Source organism: Dendrobates tinctorius, unplaced genomic scaffold (assembly GCF_039654945.1).
Source record: "Dendrobates tinctorius isolate UK_male_01 unplaced genomic scaffold, ASM3965494v1 ptg000015l, whole genome shotgun sequence".
Taxonomy (NCBI): domain Eukaryota; kingdom Metazoa; phylum Chordata; class Amphibia; order Anura; family Dendrobatidae; genus Dendrobates; species Dendrobates tinctorius.
In genome coordinates this window covers 7,365,438-7,389,876 of record NW_027361683.1, presented here as the reverse complement: position 1 = coordinate 7,389,876, position 24,439 = coordinate 7,365,438, and positions in this window count along the sequence as shown.

Here is a 24,439-nt window from a genome sequence, read left to right as displayed (position 1 = left end):
CCCATTCTCCTCTGACCTCTGGCATCAACAAGGCATTTCCGGCCACAGAACTGCCGCTCACTGGATTTTTTTTCTTTTTCGGACCATTCTCTGTAAACCCTAGAGATGGTTGTGCGTGAAAATCCCAGTAGATCAGCAGTTTCTGAAATTCTCAGACCAGCCCTTCTGGCACCAACAATCATGCCACGTTCAAAGGCACTCAAATCACCTTTCTTCCCCATACTGATGCTCGGTTTGAACTGCAGGAGATTGTCTTGACCATGTCTACATGCCTAAATGCACTGAGTTGCCGCCATGTGATTGGCTGATTAGAAATTAAGTCTTAACACACAGTTGGACAGGTGTACCTAATAAAGTGGCCAGTGAGTGTATGTTGTATGTATGTTGCATGCATGTAGTATGCATGTTGCATGTAGCATATATGTAGTATATATGTATGTTGCATGCATGTAGTATATATGTGGTATATATGTAGTATGCATGTTGCATGCATGTAGTATATATGTGGTATATATGTAGTATGCATCTAGTATATATGTGGTATATATGTAGTATGCATGTTGCATGCATGTGGTATATATGTAGTATGCATGTTGCATGTAGTATATATGTAGTATATATGTATGTTGCAAGCATGTAGTATATATGTGGTATATATGTAGTATGCATGTTGCATGCATGTAGTATATATGTTGTATGTATGTTGCATGCATGTAGTATATATGTGGTATATATGTAGTATGCTAGTATGCATGTTGCATATATGTAGTATGTATGTATGTTGCATGCATGTAGTATATATGTAGTATGTATGTTGCATGTAGTATATGTGTTGTATATATGTATGTTGCATGCATGTGGTATATATGTAGTATGCATGTAGTATATATGTGGTATATATGTAGCATGCATGTTGCATGCATGTGGTATATATGTAGTATGTATGTATGTTGCATGCATGTAGTATATATGTAGTATGCATGTTGCATGTAGTATATATGTATGTTGCATGCATGTAGTATATATGTAGTATGCATGTTGCATGTAGTATATATGTAGTATATATGTATGTTGCATGCATGCAGTATATATGTGGTATATATGTAGTATGCATGTTGCATGCATGTAGTATATATGTTGTATGTATGTATGTTGCATGCATTTAGTATATATGTGGTATATATGTAGTATGCATGTAGTATATATGTGGTGTATATGTAGTATGCATGTTGCATGCATGTGGTATATATGTAGTATGCATGTTGCATGTAGTATATATGTATGTTGCAATCATATAGTATATATGTGGTATATATGTAGTATGCATGTTGCATGCATGTAGTATATATGTTGTATGTATGTATGTATATTGCATGCATGTAGTATATATGTGGTATATACATAGTATGCATGTTGCATGCATGTGGTATATATGTAGTATATATGTATGTTGCATGCATGTAGTTTATATGTAGTATGTAGCATGCATGTAGTATATATGTAGTATGCATGTTGCATGTAGTATATATGTAGTATATATGTATGTTGCATGCATGTAGTATACATGTGTTATATATGTAGTATGCATGTAGTATATATGTGGTATATTTGTAGTATGTATGTTGCATGCATGTAGTATATATGTTGTATGTATGTATGTTGCATGCATGTAGTATATATGTAGTATGCATGTTGCATGTAGTATATATGTAGTATATATGTATGTTGCACACATGTAGTATATATGTAGTATGCATGTTGCATATAATATATATGTAGTATGTATGTTGCATGTAGTATATATGTGGTATATATGTAGTATGCATGTTGTATATATGTAGTATGTATGTATGTTGCATGCATGTAGTATATATGTAGTATGTATGTTGCATGTAGAATATATGTTGTATATATGTATGTTGCATGCATGTGGTATATATGTATGTTGCATGCATGTAGTATATATGTGGTATATATGTAGTATGCATGTTGCATGCATGTGGTATATATGTAGTATGTATGTATGTTGCATGCATGTAGTATATATGTTGTATGTATGTAGCATGTATGTAGCATGTATGTAGTATGTATGTAGCATGTAGTATGTATATAGTATGTATTTTTTTTTTTACATTCAACACATTAGCCGGATGATGGGACTACTACTGTCCCATCATTGGCTAATGTGTCAATCACTGTCATTGTAGCAGGCATCGCCCGATGGGACTTGTAGTCCTATCGGACGATGCCTGCACACACACAAGATCCCCGGCAGGCCCGCACAGACCCCTGGCAGCCGGCACAAGCCCCCGGCAGGCCCGTACTGACCCCCGTAACATAAGTTGTCAGTTGTATTTGCATAGGACATGACATTGCTTCACTAGTGCTTTCACAAACAATACAACCTACCCCACGTACATATTGAACACCAAGACTAATTCCCCTTCTACCACAGCCTCGCTTTTTTCCAGTCATGTTGCTCAGATAAAGTAGTATGCACACAGGACTAGTAGCAACAAAAAATTAGATTTTAAACTCTGCACCACCTCTGCAAACAGCTGATTGTCAGCGACAGTAAATGCAAAGTTGAAATATGGCATGCAGTATCATGTTCATCACAGATAAAAGAATTGTTTGAGTGTGAATGAGGCCTGCATGACAAAGAAGTTATGCTGCGTCTCCTACTGTATGACACTAGGAACAGAAGAATTTTTTTGTGGCCTATGGATCAGGCCTCTATAACACACTAGATTCTACAAACTATTTTACAGTCTGGTCCCTTACTGTATAACGCTATTAACAGAATATTTTTTGTGGCCTCTGGATCAAGGCTCTATAACACACTAGATGCTGCAAACTATTTTTAGGCTGAGTTCACACATCGCGGTTTTTTCGCATTTTCGCGACGGTTTTAAACCCGCGATTTTGCCGCGAAAACGTGAAAAATAAGCATCCCATGCATTCCTATGGGATTCCGCAATGCTGTGCTAATGCTGCGTTTTTTTTCCGCGGCGGAATCGCTTCACGGTAAAAAACGCAGCATGCTCATTAATTTAGCAGAATCGCGGCGATTCCGCCCACATAAGAATGCATTGTTCTGCTTACTTTCCGAATGACTGCGATGACGACGCGATCTCACGGGAGTGCGACGTCTCGCGGTCATTCGCGCAAAGGATTACTGGGACCGGGAGCGTGGAGAGAGGCGGGAAGGCTGCGCGGGGCGCTGGAAGGTGAGAATAACAATATTTTTTATTTTTTTAATTTTTTTTTACATTTTATCTTTTACTACTGATGCTGCTTAACCCTAGAACGCATGACCATAAAAATCTACACTTTCACATACTTTGGGCCTTTTACGCCCGTGTGCAAATAACATGGAATAACTCAAACAAAAATAATTTTCAAAGTTTATTTGAAAATTGCAAAGTAAGGATGCATTCCCACTAGCGCTGGATCTGTAATGGATCTGACCTCCTGGTGACCCCAGCTAAGGCTGGCAGAATCCTGGCATTCCAGCAGCCTTAACTGGAGTTACCAAGAGATCAGATCCATTATGGATCACCTCCTGGCAGACCCCAGCACCAGTGGGAACACAGCCTAATATGTGAATAATTCAAAACATTACTATATGCAAAAAAAAACAAAAGAGTAACTGAACGGGCTTAAAACGCCCAATATACGCATTCGATATAACTCTTTATAATAATGTTTTTTTGTCTAAAAGTTTTTTATATAAAAGTTGCAGTAAACATGCTGCAGGAATATCTCTTTTCAAAGGTTCCTTTTCTACTTTACTAATGACCGCAACAACTGACAGGACGAGTTCTCTTGTCATCAAAACGAAGGCTTCTCCGAATATCCTCAAATCTATTGACTGACATTGTAGCTTTGTAATGTGGATCTGAAAAAGGGTTCATAAAGAGTTCTCTGATAGGAACATCGTATGATTTTGTACTCCCTGCCAGAAGAGTAAGGCCAATATAAGCATACAGTTCCTCTTTTGTTATATTTTTCCATGTTTTTTTTCTTCCTGAAGCAATACGTTTTCCTTCTCAGTTAGTACACAAAACTACCTCATCTACAATATCATCTGAAAAAAATTTACAGAACATATCTCTTTTGGACAAGAATTGTGGAATTCCTACAGTTCCTTGAGCAACTCTTACAATATTATGTGATGGGGTTCATCCAAGAACCTCAGCAGTACTGTTCCAAAAAACATTAGTTTTGGATGTTCTATTTGTACGTTCTGCTGGATCCATTACTTCTTCATCATCTGAAGAATCACTGGACGATGAAGTAGAGACATTAGCTGGTGGCATGTACTCTTCATCAGACAAAGAAAGTTCACTGTCTTCATCACTATCAAAAATGATTGCTTCGATTTCTTGGTCAGTCAAACCCCTGGATGTAGACTGTGCCATTGTAACCTTAGAAGTCAGTAAACTAAAATGAAAAAAAAAAGATTACAATCAGGGTTGTGCACTCTTTGTTAGTGTGTGTGCTAAGGGTAAAGTGCAGACCCCTCCTCTCACCTTCAGCAGGTCACCACTTTCTTTTAGGTGCAGTAGAAGCTTTTGGATTTTTAGAACTCAGAAAGTTTCTTTTTCAAGAAACAAGAAAGCTGACTCCTTCCTCCAAAGTCTCTTCAGCAAGTAGCACACAATGAACAGTGTTCAGGACCTATGATGATGTCAGAGACGCATGACGTTATGAGGGAGCCTCCTTCCCAAGATCACATGACCATGTAGTCAGGCAGAATTCACACTCTTCATAGCAACAGCAGAATCATAAAGACTGCGTCAAAGTCTTCCCCAGCAACAGTGAAGACAAAAAGACTTAGGATCACATGTAAACCTAGTATGGGCCTAAAAGGCCCCAGGTATGTGAATATGGGGTATTCACAAAAAAGAGTTGTTATACCAAAATGGCTGTAACATAAAAATAAATGAACAACTGGAAATGACAAACAACCATATACCTGAGGAATACCTAGAGTTTCAAAATTCTAACTAAAGTAATCTTGCAGAAAATAGAAAACGATTAACAGGGCGGGCCTGCGAGGCCCCAGGTATGCGTTCTAGGGATAGGCAGCATCAGTAGTAAAAAGTTGGTCACACTTGTCAAACAGTGTATTTGACGAGTGTGACCAACCTGTCAATCAGTTCTCCAAGCGATGCTCCAGATCGCTTGGAAAACGCTAGCATTCTGCAAGCTAATTACGCTTGCAAATCACTAGTTTTTCCACAGGAAAATCGCGGGAATTTAAAATGCGATTTTCCTGCAGAATGGAATTCCGGAATTCTTGCGGTAACTTCCGCGAGAGTTCCGCTACGTGTAAACGTAGCCTTAAAGTCAGCAGACTGTTTCACATTTAGCAACAGAAAAAATTTAAACTTTTTTTTAACCCCTTACCTACAAATGACGTAATATTCCGTCCATGTGACCATGGACCTAATTACCATGGACGGAATATTACATCATCGCAATCAGCGGCGCCCACGTGGTGAGCGCCGCTAATCGCGGCCGAGTGTCAGCTAATTATCATAGCTGACACCCGGCACAATGTGTCAGGGGCGGTCACGGACCGCCCCCGACACGTTAACCCCTTGCACACCGCGATCAAACACGATCGCGGTGTACCGGGGGTTAAAGGGAAGCATCGGCAGGGAGGGGGCTCCCTCCTTGCTTCCCTGAGCCCCACACGGCAGCGCAATGTGCCACGCTGCTGCGGGGGGCTCCTTTCCTGCAGGTCCCCGGATCCAATATGGCGACAGGGACCTCCTGGGGCCTGCAGGAAGCTGGCTTCCTCAGTGCCTGCAAAGCGCAGGCATGAGGAAGCCTGTGCAGTGCCTGTGACAGATCGCTGTGATCTATGATGTGGCAGATCAGCGATCTGTCACAGGACAGTGATGTCCCCCCTGGGACATTGTAATAAAGTAAAAAAAAAATTAAACTAAAAGTGTAAAAATAATTAAAAAAAAATCGCCAAATAAATTAAAAAAAAAAAAAAAAATATTCCCCAATAAATTCATTTTTTGGAAATAAAAAAAAAAACAATAAAAGTACACATATTTGGTATCGCCGCGTCCGTAACGACCCGCCCTATAAAACTGTCCCAATAGTTAACCCCTTAAGCGAACCCCTTAAAAAAATAAAAATAAAAAACGAAGCAAAAAATAATGATTTATTATCATACCGCCGAACAAAAAGTGCAATAACGCGCGATCAAAAAGACGCATATAAATATCCACGGTACCGCTGAAAACGTCATCTTGTCCCGCAAAAAACGAGCCACCGTACAGCATCATCAGCGAAAAAATAAAAAAGTTATAGCTCGCAGAATAAAGTGATGCAAAAATAATTATTTTTTATATAAAATTGTTTTCATTGCATAAAAGCGCCAAAACATAAAAAAACTACCTAAATGAGGTATCGCAGTAACCGTACTGACCCGAAGAATAAAACCGCCTTATAAATTTTACCGCACCCGGAACGGCGTAAACGCACCACCCAAAAGAAATTCATGAAACGCTGGTTTTTGTAAATTCTGCGTCCCAAAAAACGAAATAAAAAGCGATCAAAAAATGTCACATGCCCGAACATGATACCAATAAAAGCGTCAACTCGTCCCGCAAAAAATAAGACCTCACATGACTCGGTGGGTCAAAATATGGAAAAATTATAGCTCTCAATATGTGGTGATGCAAAAACTATTTTTACAATAAAAAGCGTCTTTTAGCGTGCGACAGCTGTCAAACATAAAAACCGCCATAAATAGTAAATCAAACCCCCTGTTATCACCCCCTTAGTTAGGGAAAAATAATAAAATTAAAAAAATTTATTTATTTCCATTTTCCCATTAGGGTTAGGGCTAGGGTTAGGGTTAGGGCTAGGGTTAGGGTTAGGGCTAGGGTTAGGGTTAGGGCTAGGGCTAGGGTTAGGGTTAGAATTGGGGGTTTCCACTATTTGCGCACATCAGGTACTCTCCAAACGCAACATGGCATCTGATCTCAATTCCAGCCAATTCTGCGTTGAAAAAGTCAAATGGTGCTCCTTCCCTTCCAAGCTCTGCCATGCACCCAAACAGTGTTTTACCCCCTCATATGGGGTATCAGCCTACTCAGGACAATTTGCAAAACAACTTTTGGGGTCCTATTTCTCCTGTTGCCCTTAGGAAAATAAAAATTTTGGGGCAAAAATATCATTTTTGTGGAAAAATTTTTTTTTGTTATTTTCACGCCTGGGCGTTATAAACTTCTGTGAAGCACTTGTGGGTTCAAAGTTCTCACCACACATCTAGATAAGTTCCTTGGGGGGTCTAGTTTCCAAAATGGGGTCATTTGTGGGGGGTTTCCACTGTTTTGGTACATCAGGGGCTTTCCAAACGCGACATGGTGTCTGATCTCAATTCCAGCCAAAAAAGTCAAATGGCGCTGCTTGCCTTCCGAACTCTGCCATGTGCCCAAATAGTCATTTACACCCACATATGGGGTATCAGCGTACTCAGGACAAATTGCACAATAACTATTAGGGTCCTGTTACCCTTGGGAAAATAAAAATTGGGGGTGAAAAGATCATTTTGTGGAAAAAATATGATTTTTTAATTGTACCACTGTACATTATAAACTTCTGTGAATCCCTTGTGGGTTCAAAGTTCTCACCACATATCTAGATAAGTTCCTTAGGGGGTCTAGTTTCAAAAATGGGGTCACTTGTGGGGGGTTTCCACTGTTTAGGTACATCAGGGGCTCTCCAAACGCGACATGGCGTCCGATCAGAATTCCAGCCAATTTTGCATTGAAAAAGTCAAACGGCGCTCCTTCCCTTCTGAGCTCTGCCATGCGCCGAAACAGTGGTTCCCCCCCACATATCAGGTATCAGTGTGCTCAGGACAAATTGCACAATAATTTTTGCAGTCCAATTTCTCCTGTTACACTTGGTAAAATAAAAAAAATTGAACCTGAAGTAATTTTTTTTGTGAAAAAAAGTTAAATGTTAATTTTTTTTAAATATTCAAAAAATTCCTGTGATGCACCTGAAGGGTTAATAAACTCCTTGAATGTGGTTTAAGCACCTTAAGGGGTGCAGTTTTTAGAATGGTGTCACTTTTGGGTATTTTCTATCATATAGACCACTCAAAGTGGCTTCAAATGTGATGTGGTCCGTAAAAATAAAATGGTGTTGCAAAAATGAGAGATCGCTGGTCAACTTTTAACCCTTATATCTTAATAACAAATAAAAATTTTGGTTCCAAAATTGTGCTGATGTAAAGTAAACTTGTGGCAAATGTTACTTATTAACTTTTTTGTGTGCCATATCTCTGTGATTAAAGGGCATAAAAATTCAAAGTTGGAAAATTGCGGAATTTTCAAAATTTTTGCCAAATTTCCGTTTTTCTCATAAATAAACGCAAGTTATATGAATGAAATTTTACCACTAACATGAAGTACAATATGTCACGAGAAAACAATGTCAGAATCACCGGGATCCACGGAAGCGTTTCAGAGTTATGACCTCATAAAGGGACAGTGGTCAGAATTGTAAAAACTGGCCCGGTAGTTAACGTGCAAACCACCCTTGGTAGTGAAGGGGTTAATGTGCCTTAGGTCTGCAGACAGTTTTATATCACGACAGCACTAAATGACAAGGTGGGATACAGCAGGCTGTTTAATATTTTTTCACTAGCTACTGTACATGTGAATTAGAATGCTAGACTTGTGCATGGATCACAACAGAAGCAGTGCACAACACGTGCCCTGCTGGCTTGGTCTCTGGACCTTAGTAATGTCCAAAAAAGAAAACAATGCTGGAAGGTAAATTTAACAGCCACACTGGACAGTAGCTCGCTACACTATATGACTGATATACAGCCACATAGCTAACTAGCTAAAATGTGGGATACAGAAGGCTTTTTTACTTTTACCTAGTGAAAAAATATTAATTAGAATGCTATATTCGTACATAGAGCACAACAGAAGCAGTGCACCACACAGTTGGAGGACATGGGCCCTGCTAGCTTTATCTGTCGACCTCAGCAATATCCAAAAGAAAGTAAAAAAAATGCTGTAAGATAAATGTAACAGCCACACTGGACACTAGCTAGCTACACTATCTGACTGATATACAACCGCCTAACTAACTAGCTAAAATCTCGCTGTTAACAGTGGCAGCGTCAGGAGCAACCTCTCTGTGCTGTTACAGCATCAAAATGGCTCTAAAACAAGATGTCTGCTATATATATGGAGAGGGACATGTGATTTCACAAGACTAGAGGAACAACAGTGGACTGTAACACAGGGCACGGCAGGGGAGCAGGGCATGGACTAGAGGAACAACAGTGGACTGTAACACAGGACATGGCAGGGAGGCAGAGCATGGACAAGAGGAACTACAGAGGACTGTAGCGGCCAGAGGGTGCAGGAGACTACACGTTCATCAGGCGTCCTCCTCATAGCCAGGATGCCTGAAGTATCCTAGCACCCGGAAGTGCGTCCCACTGTCCTGCCCCTCAGCGTCGCCCACCGCTGGAGGGAGAGAGCGGGAGGGGGCGTGCGCGCCACAGGGAGCGGGTGCCAGGAGCAGCTGTGAGGAGGAACGCAGGACGGGCGCGCGCCTGGACGGGGGCGCGTAGGTAAGGAGACGCTGCGGCGTGCGCTGCTGCTGGAGGGGCATCGGCGGGCATAGCCGCCGATGTCACAGAGTGTATGCTGCACCATGATTATGTGTGCACATTGTGGCTAGCCAAAGTTAGTGAAAAAAAATGAATGCTGTGCTTACCAGAACGCCGCACCTCTGAGCTCTGCAAACCCCCTCCCCTCATCAAACACGTGCCAAATGCTCATGATACACCACCATTAGCATTGCTAAAATGCTGAAAATATTTTTGTGGCAACGCAAATATTTTCCCCCACTTTTACCGAATGCTACCAATTTTTACCGATTTTACAAAATTTGACTCGTGTTTCCGATCACGAATCCTAATGTGCCATATTCATGCCGAATTTATGTTTGGCGATTGTTTTCTGAACAAATTCGCTCAGCGCTAGTCATATGTGTAGAAAAGTGTACTTATCATTTGGAGATTTTAATTTTGGTATGTTATCCTACCAGTATCAGGACTGAGGGCAACATCTACAAAGGGATCTGTGTTGGTATTAATCTAATAATTCTCAATAACATCCCACCCTGACCCTGACTTCTCCTTCTTGAGACTTCAAATAATTAAATATAGACGGCTGTGGTAACTACAACTAAATAAACATTAGGAGAAGTAGAAATTAATCCCTTTGCTTGTCAAACAAATGAATCCTCGCTATTTTCAAAGACAGCTAAGCCAACAGATTTCTATTTTCGTAGCCGTAACAACTTAATTTTTCTTCCTGTGATGCCAATATCAACAAGCTTTAGAGAGACAGTCCAGCCGGACAAAAGCAAAAATGCAACTTCTTTTATGAGAAAAATAAAGGATGGAAAATCATGGCACAAAATGTAAGAACATGGGCAAGAGAATAATTTCACTTTAAGTGAAAACAAATAAAGCCTAAACTAACGTTGATCATGACTAATACATATTTACTTACAATGCTCTTCATTGTTTTATCTCCAGCAGCATGTAATTATATTAGTCCATATTTTACGGGAATGTGTCATTAGAAAATAACATACTGTTTAACCACTTTCTGTCATGTGACGTACTATCCCGTCCATGTGACCTGGGACTTAATTCCCAGGGACGGGATAGTACGTCACAGCGATCAGCGGCGCCCACGTGGTGAGCGCTGCTGATCGCGGCCGGGTGTCAGCTGATTATCACAGCTGACACCTGGCACAATGCGTGACCACCCCGACACGTTAACCCCTTGCAAACTGCAATCAAACACGATTGCGGTGTACCGGGGGTTAAAGGGAAGCATCGGCAGGGAGGGGGCTCCCTCCGTGCTTCCCTGAGCCCCCCACAGCAGCGCAATGCGCAGCGCTGCTGCGGGGGGCTCCATCCCTGCAGGTCCCCGAATCCAAGATGGTGACGCGGACCTTTGGGGACCTGCAGTGAGCTGGCTTCCTCAGTGCCTGCAAAGCGCAGGCAAGGAGGAAGCCTTGTGCAGTGGCTGTGACAGATCGCTGATCTGTCACAGTGATCTGTGATGTGACAGATCAGCGATCTGTCACATGACAGCTATGTCCCCCCCAGGACAATGTAATAAAGTTAAAAAAAAAGTGTAAAAATAATTTTTAAAAAATCGCTAAATAAATTTGAAAAAAAAAAAATATTCCCTAATAAATTCATTTTTTGGAAATAAAAAAACCCCAAAACAATAAAAGTACACATATTTGGTATCGCCGCGTCCGTAATGACCCACCCTATAAAACAGTCCCATTAGTTAACCCCTTTAGGGAACCTCTTAAAAAATAAAAATAAAAAACGAAGCAAAAAATAATGATTTATTATCATACCGCCGAACAAAAAGTGCAATAATGCGCGATCAAAAAGACGCATATAAATATCCAAGTTACTGCTGAAAACGTCATCTTGTCCCACAAAAAACGAGCCACCATACAGCATCATCAGCAAAAAATTAAAAAAAGTTATAGCTCGCAGAATAAAGTGATGCAAAAATAATTATTTTTTATAAAAAATTGTTTTCATTGCATAAAAGCGCCAAAACATAAAAAAAAGACTTAATTGAGGTATCACTGTAACCGTACTCACCCGAAGAATAAAACCGCTTTATCAATTTTACCACACACGGAACGGGGTAAACGCACCCCCCCAAAAGAAATTCATGAAACGCTGTTTTTTGTTCATTCTGCGACCCAAAAATTGGAATAAAAAGCGATCAAAAGATATCACATGCCCAAAAATGGTAACAATAAAAACGTCAACTCGTCCCACAAAAAATAAGACCTCACATGACTCTGTGAGTCAAAATATGGAAAAATTATAGCCCTCATTATGTGGTGATGCAAAAACTATTTTTACAAAAAAAAGCGCCTTTTAGCGTGCGACAGCTGCCAAAAAAAAACCCAGCCATAAATAGTAAATCAAACCACCCTTTATCACCTCCTTAGTTAGGGAAAAATAATAAAATTAAAAGAAAATGTATTTATTTCCATTTTCCCATTAGGGTTAGGGTTAGGGCTAGGGTTAGGGCTAGGGTTAGGGTTAGGAGTGTGTTGGGGTTAGGGTTGGAGTTATAATTGGGGGGTTTCCACTGTTTGGGCACATCAGGTGCTCTACAAATGCAACATGGTGTCTGATCTTAATTCCAGCCAAAAATGTCAAATGGCGCTGCTTCCCTTCCAAGCTCTGCCATGCGCCCAAACAGTGTTTCACCCCCACATATAGGGTATTAGCCTACTCAGGACAAATTGGACAACAACTTTTGGGTCCAATTTCTCCTGGTACCCTTGGAAAAAAAAATTGGTGACTAAAAGATCATGTTTGTGGAAAAAATGCGATTTTTTCATTTTCACACCCGGGCGTTATAAACTTCTGAGAAGCACTGGGGGGTTCAAAGTGCTCACCACACATCTAGATAAGTTCCTTGGGGGGTCTAGTTTCCAAAATGAGGTCACTTGTGGGAAGTTTCAATAGTTTAGGTACATCAGGGGCTCTCCAAACGCTCATGACACCCGCAGACCATTCCATCAAAGTCTGAATTCCAAAACATCACTACTTCCCTTCCGATCCCCGACGTGTGCCCATACAGTAGTTTTCTCCCACATATGGGGTGTCAGCGTACTCAGGACAAATTGGACAACAACTTTTGGGGTCAAATTTCTCCTGGTACCCTTGGGAAAATAAAAAAATTGGTGACTAAAAGATCATGTTTGTGGAAAAAATACAATTTTTTCATATTCACGCCCGGGCGTTATAAAGTTCTGTGAAGCACTGGGGGGTTCAAAGTGCTCACCACACATCTAGATAAGTTCCTTGGGGGGTCTAGTTTCCAAAATGGGGTCACTTGTGGGGAGTTTCAATAGTTTAGGTACATCAGGGGCTCTCCAAACGCACATGACACCCGCAGACCATTCCATCAAAGTCTGCATTCCAAAACATCACTACTTCCCTTCCGAGCCCCGACGTGTGCCCATACAGTAGTTTTCTCCCACATATGGGGTGTCAGCATACTCAGGACAAATTGGACAACAACTTTTGGGGTCCAATTTCTCCTGGTACCCTTGGGAAAATAAAAAAATTGGTGACTAAAAGATCATGTTTGTGGAAAAAATACAATTTTTTAATTTTTACGCCCAGGCGTTATAAACTTCTGTGAAGCACTGGGGGGGTTCAAAGTGCTCACCACACATCTAGATAAGTTCCTTGGGGGGGTCTAGTTTCCAAAATGGTGTCATTTGTGGGGGGTTTTCACTGTTTCAGTACATCAGGGGCTTTCCACACGCGACATGGTGCCCAATCTCAATTCCAGCCAAAAACGTCAAATGGCGCTGCTTTCCTTCCGAGCTCTGCCATGCGCCCAAATAGTGGTTTACCCCCATATGTGGGGTATCAGCGTACTCAGGACAAATTGCACAATAACTTTTAGCGTCCTGTTACCCTTGGAAAAATAAGAATTGAGGGTGAAAAGATCATTTTTGTGGAAAAAAATATGATTTTTTTAATTGTACGGATGTACGTTATAAACTTCTGTGAAACCCTTTTGGGTTCAAAGTTCTCACCACATATCTAGATAAGTTCCTTGGGGGGCTAGTTTCCAAAATGGGGTCATTTGTGGGAGGTTTCCACTGTTTAGGTACATCAGGGGCTCTCCAAACGTGACATGACATCCGATCTGAATTCCAGCCAATTTTGCATGGAAAAAGTCAAACGGCACTCCTTCCCTTCTGAGCTCTGCCATGCGCCGAAACAGTCGTTCCCCCCCACATATCAGGTATCAGCGTACTCAGGACAAACTGCACAATAACTTTTGCAGTCCAATTTCTCCTGTTACCCTTGGTAAAATAAAAAAATTGAACCTGAATTATTTTTTTTTGTGAAAAAAAGTTAAATGTTCATTTTTTTTTTTTAAATATTCAAATAATTCCTGTGACGCACCTGAAGGGTTAATAAACTTCTTGAATGTGCTTTTGAGCACCTTAAGGGTGCAGTTTTTAGAATGGTGTCACTTTTGGGTATTTTCTATCATATAGACCCCTCAAATTGGCTTAAAATGTGATGTGGTCCGTAAAAATAAAATGGTGTTGCAAAAATGAGAAATCGCTGGTCAACTTTTAACCGTTATAACTTCCTAACAAAAAAAAATTTTGGTTCCAAAATTGTGCTGATGTAAAGTAAACATGTGGGAAATGTTACTTATTAATTTTTTTGTGTGCCATATCTCTGTGATTTAAGGGCATAAAAATTCAAAGTTGGAAAATTGCCAAATTTTTGCCAAATTTCTGTCTTTTTCACAAATAAATGCAAGTTATATGAATGAAATTTTACCACTATCATGAAGTACAATATGTCACGAGAAAACAATGTCAGAATCACCGGGATCCATGGAAGGGTTTCAGAGTTATTACCTCATAAAGCGAAAGTGGTCAGAATTGTAAAAATTGGCCCGGTCATGAACGTGCAAACCACCTTTGGGGGTTAAGGGGTTAAATCAAGTTTTCATGCAAAATTTTGTATTTTTAAAATTTTCTATGCCAATATCTATATAAATGAAAAAATAAAATTTTGCAGTTCTTACTCTTGCTGCTAAGTCTAAATTAGACGTAAGCCCCATATTCACCTTAAATTAATTTTGCCTGGATGATGGTCCAGCTGATCATCGATCAGCAACTATCTTGGCTGAATTGTTATCTCTGCTTAGTGATTTTCCTATGAGAAAGCCGCTGCCAGACATCTTTGGCAGTTGATTATCTCAGGAAGAACAAAAGGATCAGCAGTCCAAAATTGGACATGCCAGATCTGTAAATTTCTCAACAACCATCTGTCTAGAACCCCTATGCATTTTATACTGTCGGCCTGAACCGGTCAATAGTGGTGGGTTCATTCGATATAAGTATACAGATTACTTTTTCAGCAGTCATCTTTCTAACATCACAGAAAGCATTACAATTAAACATAACATCTATACATACAGTTGGGGCCAAAAGTATTGACACCCCTGCAATTCTGTCAGATAATACTCAGTTTCTTCCTGAAAATGATTGCAAGCACAAATTCTTTAGTATTATTATCTTCATTTAATTTGTCTTAAATGAAAAAACACAAAAGAGAATGAAGCAAAAAGCAAAACATTGATCATTTCACACAAAACTCCAAAAATGGGCCAGACAAAAGTATTGGCACCCTCAGCCTAATACTTGGTTGCACAACCTTTAGCCAAAATAACTGCGACCAACCGCTTCCGGTAACCATCAATGAGTTTCTTACAATGCTCTGCTGGAATTTTAGACTATTCTTCTTTGGCAAACTGCTCCAGGTCCCTGATATTTGAAGGGTGCCTTCTCCAAACTGCCATTTTTAGATCTCTCCACAGGTGTTCTATGGGATTCAGGTCTGGACTCATTGCTGGCCACTTTAGAAGTCTCCAGTGCTTTCTCTCAAACCATTTTCTAGTGCTTTTTGAAGTGTGTTTTAGGTCATTGTCCTGCTGGAAGACCCATGACCTCTGAGGGAGACCCAGCTTTCTCACACTGGGCCCTACATTATGCTGCAAAATTTGTTGGTAGTCTTCAGACTTCATAATGCCATGCACACGGTCAAGCAGTCCAGTGCCAGAGGCAGCAAAGCAACCCCAAAACATCAGGGAACCTCCTCTATGTTTGACTGTAGGGACCGTGTTCTTTTCTTTGAATGCCTCTTTTTTTCTCCTGTAAACTCTATGTTGATGCCTTTGCCCAAAAAGCTCTACTTTTGTCTCATCTGGCCAGAGAACATTCTTCCAAAACGTTTTAGGCTTTTTTAGGTAAGTTTTGGCAAACTCCAGCCTGGCTTTTTTATGTCTCAGGGTAAGAAGTGGGGTCTTCCTGGGTCTCCTACCATACAGTCCCTTTTCATTCTGATGCCGACGGATAGTACGGGTGGACACTGTTGTACCCTTGGACTGCAGGGCAGCTTGAACTTGTTTGGATGTTAGTCGAGGTTCTTTATCCAACATCCGCTCAATCTTGCGTTGAAATCTCTTGTCAATTTTTCTTTTCCGTCCACATCTAGGGAGGTTAGCCACAGTGCAATGGGTTTTAAACTTCTTGATGACACTGCGCACGGTAGACACAGGAACATTCAGGTCTTTGGAGATGGACTTGTAGCCTTGAGATTGCTCATGCTTCCTCACAATTTGGTTTCTCAAGTCCTCAGACAGTTCTTTGGTCTTCTTTCTTTTCTCCATGCTTAATGTGGTACACACAAGGACACAGGACAGAGGTTGAGACAACTTTAATCCATGTCAACTGGCTGCAAGTGTGATTTAGTTATTGCCAACACCTGTTAGGTGCCACAGGTAAGTTACAGGTGCTGTTAATTACACAAATTAGAGAAGCATCACATGATTTTTCGAACAGTGCCAATACTTTTGTCCACCCTCTTTTTTATGTTTGGTGTGGAATTATATCCAATTTGGCTTTAGGACAATTCTTTTTGTGTTTTTTCATTTAAGACAAATTAAATGAAGATAATAATACCAAAGAATTTGTGTTTGCAATCATTTTCAGGAAGAAACTGAGTATTAGCTGACAGAATTGCAGGGGTGTCAATACTTTTGGCCACAACTGTAGATAACCCAGGATGAAGCATTTGAAATAACGTCTCATTCATACGTCAATTTCACACTTACAAGTTCTATGCTTCTTTTTCACAGATAGAACACGTACCTATTATAAAAAAGATACCAATTATAGTCTATGAGGCTTTTATTTGTTATTTATTTATCATGCTTATTTATATAATCCCATCATATTCTATACTGCTTAACAGACATCATTACTGTCCCCATTGGGGCTCACAATCTAATTTCCCCATAAGTATGTCTTTGGAGCATGGGAGGAAACTGGAGAACCTGGAGGAAACCCATGCAAACACAGGGAGAACATGCAATCTCATTGCAAATTGCTGTCCTTAGTAGGATTCAGATGTTCATGTATTTTTTCAGACTGAGCGAAGTTAAGTCCAATCAATCAAATATTTCAATGTAAGTCTATGGGTCTGTAAAAAATCAGACTTCGCTGGGTTATCATCCATGTGCCATCTCTGTGCTATCTGGTTTTAATGTTTCATAGTTTGAGAAAGCTTCTCATACGCATAAAAAAAAATGATGAATTTCTGATGTAAAAACTAATACGAGGACAAAACACTTATGAAAATGTGATCGAAAACACTGATAAAAATCGGTCAGTCTATAGTGTACAGGAAAAATCACTGATGTCTAAATGATTCCTAAGTGTTGGACAGTGTTCACCTCCTTCCCCTCCCTGCTCAGTAATCTCTGTACATATCACCAAGCCTGCCTCTCGGTGTGTGCAAAGTTATCTGTGTGAATTCAAGATATTACAAACATTTTTTCCAAAATTAATTTGTATCCGGGGGAGCTAACTATGTAATGAGTCAACTCCCTGGCAAAAAATAACAGCACAAAGACAAAAGAACACACCAAAGAATTCAATGATAGGGGATTTTGGAAATACCAGCAAGGAGAGAGATATTATTCCAAGCATTTGTGCTTATTCTTTCCTATTGTTCCAGAGCTTGACCTTTGTAGAAATCATAGCCCATAAACCAAAGATATTGCTATTAATGAAAATGAACATAAACATTAAGTAGCATCAACCTTCTAGCACCAGAGAGAATATTACATAGAGAGATCAAACAAGGAATTATCATTGATAAAAGTATATTAAGCATGGATTAAATGCTCGTAGGACAAAAGGAGTTAACCTATATTTGGCATATCCGTATAATACTTCCATGAAACATTATTAAGCAGAACTCTAGTGTAGGACCAGTCAGTAGCATTAAATAATTGTCACATTTTTCTTCCGAAAAGATTAGCTGTTTTGCTAAGGTTGCAGAGCCTTATTGATGCACTAACGCCATCAGTAAGAGGACACAATTGCTAAGGGATTAGTGTGTCTGTGTCACAGCTTGTTTTTGCCATTATATTTTTCCGATGATGTGCAAATTTAGTTTTCTGCTGCAGGGAAACAAGAGTCACACTGGGAAGTGCCACAAAGCTGTCGTTTGTGAGAGGCGGGTGGTTTCTCTGTGGTATGTCTGGGTGAGTCCAGAGAAAGGTCATATACAACACATAGCGCAGCAATGTTGTTCCTTCAAGGCAAATTGTATTTAGATTTCTCTACTGAGCTCAAGTATAAATTCCTTACTATGTTAGCCGAAATGACTTAGCAAATTGCATTCTGACTGATGATCTACTGCTTGTAGAATTTGTATACAATTATACAATGACTGTGACATACAGCACTCAGCAAAAGGTTTCAGCAAGTGTGGAAAAAGTGCCGCAATGGAAGAATAATTTCCAAAACAGAAGTGTTAATAGTTTAATTTTATCAATTAACAAAATGCAAAGTGAGTGAACAAAATGAAAATCGAAGTTAAATCAATATTTAGTGTGACCACATTTTCCTTTCGAATTCGGCAGGGAGGTTGCTCCAAATATCTTGTAGAACTAACCCCAGATCTTCTGCAGTGACGTCACCGCTAGTCACTGAAGCAAGCGCCGGCAGCTTCTCATTCATTCATCAGTGATTTACAGCCGGGGCGGTCTCATTTAGCACCGCTCCTGGATGTAAACTGTATAGCCCTCAGATATGGATTACGGCGTGGGACTGAACGCTGGACAGGTATGGTATATTGTTGGTTTATTATTTTTTCTTTATTACAGGAGAACGAGGGCGTCACATGAATTAGCAGAACAATAAAGATGGTGTTTATTGTTTTATTTCATTAAAAGACTTTATTCTGGCTGTGTGTTTTTTAATCACTTAACAACTCTAGGATTAGTAATGGATAGGTGTCTTTTTGACACCTCTCCATTACTATGCAGGGCTTGATTTCACCTTACAATAGAAAGGTGGCATCAACCCCCAACTATTATGCCATATGCCACCAGCTACAGGGCAGTGGGAAGAGAGGCTAAGTACCGGAATTGGCATATCTTAGAGATGCGCCATTTCTGGGGTGGCTGGGGCAGATGTTTGTAGCCAGGGGGGGCAATAACCATGGTCCCTTCCTAGGCTATGAATATCTGCCCCCAGTCCCTGGCTTTCCCTCTCTGGCTTGGAAAATTGCATGGGAGTCCATGCCATTTTTTCCCCCGAAAAGATTCTTTTATTAAATACACACATGTCCCATAGTTTGCACACACACACACACACTATACTAATTATTTTGGTCACTGATATCAATATATCTAACTATTGTGCATGTGTCTTGTATCCTGTTGGCTCCTTCATTGATTTTACAGAAGCATGAAGACTGAATTAATGGCTAATCTTCTATCTATATCTCTATGCAATATAAAGATATATATATATATAGATATATATATATATGTGTCACTGACATATATATATATATTGTATATATATATACACCTATTCTACGTGTATATATCTATGCTATCTATTTTATTATAACTAGTGTTGAGCATGACGATACCGCAAGTATCGGGTATCGGCCGATATTCACTGTATCGGAATTCCGATACTGACTTCCGATACTTTTAGCATATCGAATACCGGAATCGGAAGTTCCCATAATGCTATGAGCCAGTTTGATTTGATTCAGCCAATGACAATCCTCAGAAGTGTGGGCACATCCTGTTAGGCATGTAGGCAATGTTAACTAATGGCATGGCTGTGATTGGCTGCTGAAATGATGTCATGATGCACTATAAAAGCCGCCGCCGCCGCCATTTCGGGTTCACTCTGCCGTGAATTCAGTTAGGGACAGGCTGCTGTTCAAGACTGTGAGGGACAGTTAGATTTTCACAATCATAGTGTGCTTTACCCAGGCTACATAATCCACCACTGTAGCTTTCTTTTGCCTTGCAGCAGTGTTCACAGCTGTCTGCAAGGTCTGTGTGAGTGCAGCTCACGCTGTGTAGTGTGTCCTGCAGCCACGTCTGGTTGTAGGCCGCTCAGCGTGTGTCACTGCCTCATACATATTTTCTTTTTTGCTGCTGATTTTTCATTCTCCTATTAGTGTGCACTGTGCATCCATCTGTATCCATATAGGTTGGATGCAAACACTATAGGACTAGACAGCGGAGCCTCTCTGCAGCCTTTCAGTGCTAGTGCCCAGTTTGCTGCACTGTTCACAGCTGTCTGAGTGGTCTCTGTGATGTAGAAATTGATATGGGTAGATTTACCCCTGTGCGTACTGTGGCCTGCCCAAATTAGACAGAGTCTTATTGAGCGCTCAACTGGAAGAAAAGAACTGTACATAGAGACAGCAATCGATTCTTTCAATGCTCTGTCACTTTATTAAGCATACCTATATTTATGGATACATGTAGGAAAGGGAGGTTATCTGATTAACATAAAGGCTGAACTTCTAGTTTAATTGGTCAGTTTGAATACATGAACATATATGGAAGAGTTTACCAAAAAAGCTGATTCTAGCAATATAATTTACGGCCTATTGCTTTTACAGTGTCTGGTATCGGCTAGCACATCTGGCCTTACTTCCCCATTTCACTGTTCACGGCTGTCTGAGAGATCTCTGACTGTGTGTGAGTGCAGCTCATGCTGAGTAGTGTGTCCTTCAGCTACGTCTGGTTGTAGGCCGCTCAGCATGCGTCACTGCCTCACACATATTTTTCTTTTATTGCAGCTCATTTTTTATTCTCCTATTAGTGTGCATGCATCCGTATCCATATACGGTGGTTGCAAACACTCTAGGAGTACACAGCGGAGCCTTTCTGCAGCCTGTCAGTGCTAGTGCCCACTTATCTGCACTGTTCACGGCTGTCTGAGAGGTATCTGACTGTGTGTGAGTGCAGCTCACGCTGAGTAGTGTGTCCTGCAGCTACGTCTGGTTGTAGGCCGCTCAGCGTGCGTCACTGCCTCACACATATTTTTTTTTTATTGCAGCTCATTTTTTATTCTCCTATAAGTGTGCATCGATCTGTATCCATCGACATTGGTTGGTTGCAAACACTATATAGGAGTAGATAGAGGAGCCTTTTTTCTGGCTTGTGCCCTTCAGCTGCAGCCAAATTAGTATTAACCTATTTTTTGGAGCCTCATCTTTTTCATTGTAGGTTACCTTCCTGCATTGTAATAGCTCCAAAAAGTTTGTGATACTATCGCTTTCAAATCTTTGGTCACATCCTTTTAGTTTTTTTTTAAAAAACAAAACAAAATAAAGTTCACCAAACACTTCATTTGACAGTTGTGTAGGCCACATTAGCTACTATTAAAGTGTAGTCCACACACTTCATAAAATTAGTGTTTCTTATACCTGTTATCAGCTGTTCAGGAATAAGCATACTAAGCCCTCCCTTTGTACTTTTCTGCCTATCTTTATCAGTCTACCAAGATGAAGAAGGCAGGGAGTAAGGAACGTGGGTGTGGGCATGGAGTTTCAGCAGGGAGAGGACGTGGGGATTCTGCAGGGAGAGGACGTGGGGATTCTGCAGGGAGAAGATGTGGGGATTCTGTGCCTGCTGCGGGCACCAGTGAGTCAGCATCCCCCAGTTTTAGCAGGCAACAGTCCTTTATGCGCAGCTTTGTAGGACCTCTCCGTACCCCACTGCTGCGGGAGGAACAAATCGAAGCCGTTGTCGGATGGATGGCAGCTAACGCATCGACTTCAACGACTTCCACATCCTCTCAGGGCCAGAGCACTGAAGAGCAACCATATGTCTCTTCACCACCTGCCAAAGTGCCCAGGCAGTCAGAGAGCCCTGGACAGGAGCCATCACAGTCTCTACTTCTGTTCTCTGAATCTGTTGGCTTGGAAAGAGGGGGCCAGCCAAGCAGCATTCAAGAATGTGAAGAAGAGGGGGTATGCAGTGATGCGCAACTTCTTTGTCCCTCGGAATCTGAAGAGGCGGGTGGGCCAGTGCCTATGGTCAGCACACCTCAGTACGCATCAGATGATGATGAGACTCAGGAGCCACTTTCTGGTGCGTATGGTGCTGGCGAGACAACCCAGGAGAAGCAGGTGTTTGAAGAGGGGAGTGTAGATGATGAGGTCCTTGACCCATCATGGCGTGAGGAACAGGAAGGTGGTGGGAGCAGCTCTGAGGAAGAGATTCCCCGAACGGCCAAAACAGGAGGGAGAGGGAGGGGGCAGACTTGATTGCCTGTAGCCTCCACTTCGGCACCCGTTAGGAGCATTCCTCTTTCAAAAGCCAAAATGGGCATTCCCAAGACTTGCAGTGCGTGGTCCTTTTTTGACACAGTTGCAGATGACATTTGCTTTGTCAAATGCAAGCTGTGTCATCAGAAAATCAAAAGAGGGAAAAATGTCAGCAACCTCAATAATAGAGTTGAGCGACTTTTGCTTTTTTAGGGTCGAGTTTCGTTTCATGAAACCCGACTTTTCCAAAAGTCGGGTCGAGCAAAATCGGCCGACTATAGCGAAAAGTCAGGGGTCCGACCGAAACACGAAACCCAATGTAAGTCAATGTGGAATTAAAGTCGGCAGTGAGAGGAGGACAGGAAACACACCTACAGTGCCCATTTGAATGCCAAAAGCATCAATTCTTCTTACTTAAGCTTGTCAACCTTAATTAACTTCATAATACTAGTTACGCACTGAAAAATGGGGTTTATTTGGCTAAAGTTGTGGGGGGGTAGGGCTGGCTCCAGGTTTATATGTGCCCTGGGCAAAATAGCGCCCCTTTAACACATACCACAACTCATGATGCTCCGATACGGCAGAGAAATAGCGGTATAGTACAATGAAAAATACTTCACTTTTTACATCTCATGACGAGGCCCATCTATTTCTCCGTACAGAATCATTGGTCCCATATAATGTTTGAAATAGCATATGATGAGCTCCACATAATGCTACAGTATATGTTGGTCCCCATGGATGAAGCTCCACTGTCTTATGGGCCCAAATAATGCTCCAAACATAATGGGCCCCATTTCTAATGCTCTAGTGTATAATGGGCCCTGTAAATGCTGCTCCAGTGTCTGATGTCCACCTTTGGAATGTTCCAGTGTATGGTGGGCCCCATCTATCATTCTCCAGATTATAGTGCTCCCCAAAAATTGCTGTCCCAGCATTGAAAACAATGAAATTAGTCTCCTCGCTAGGGAATCCCTGTACTAGTCTGGACTCCTAGTCGTCCCCATCTTCCATCTCACTGCACAGTATTTCAACCTTGCAAGTGCTGTGATCCTGAGCAAGCAGGGGGGCCCACTCGTTGGCGACGGCACTGGCACAGGGCCCCTGATAGTACGGTGGTGTGTCTGACGGCGGGTGGGCCGAACCTGCACTTTCATCTGCAGCTTCCTCTTTGTCACCGTGTAAGATGGAACTGTATATGGGAAGGATAACCTGAGTTTCATCATGGTCAGATTCAGGCCGTGTAGCGTGCGAGGGGAATGTAGTGGTCTGGGTCAATGTACCAGCAGATTCATCGAGCAGTGGCTGGGCATCAGTGCACTTGTGTCGCCCCCAGGAGTACGGTCGCCACAGTGGCATTACCTTCCTCCTAGGGAGTGTGATGTCATGCTTGGGAGCAGCGAAAGATCTCTCTAGCAGGTTAACTGATTGGGCGGCGTTATTCCCACGAGTCACGACCCTCCAAACAGCGTTCATGAATGCAAAGTGTTTGTTTTACGTGGGCAGTATGGTTGCAAAGCTGAACCTTAAAGGAATGTCCAGAAGGGCACCACCAGGAGTGGAGCCTACGGCGTAATTTGACTCAACATGGGCAACCTCAACCATCCAGCCACAAAAAAGATGCACGCATTGCAAGCTTAATTCCGTTAGCGAACGAGACTCCGTCCGGCTTACTAGAGGGACACGCGAGGCTCTGGCACGTGAGATTGACCAATAACTGGTGTGTCATGCCCTTACATGTCCGTGGCTGCATGTGCGCTACACTGAAAAGGCCAGCGTTTGTCGCTTACAGGTGCAGATAACCTGCTGAACAACGTTCGTGATGGGGATCTGGGATTACAATTATTACCCGCAAACGATGATTTCCCAGTAAGTGCAGGTCAATCGCAGTTCCGGAATTAGGCCTAACCGTCATTCCTGAAAAAATGAAAAACTTACGTGTGCAAACCACAGGTGCTGTAGCTTGCTTAACAGCTCGCCAGCCGTTCTCAGGCCCAGTATGGATTACACATGATTGTACAAAGGTGAGAAAGGGTACCGTATCCCCGGACAGACTCAAACGGTGTCAGGCCCAGTATGGATTACATGTGATTGCACAAAGGTGAGAAATTGTACCGTATCCCCGGATAACATGTATGGATAGCATAGTGTACACATTCAAAATAT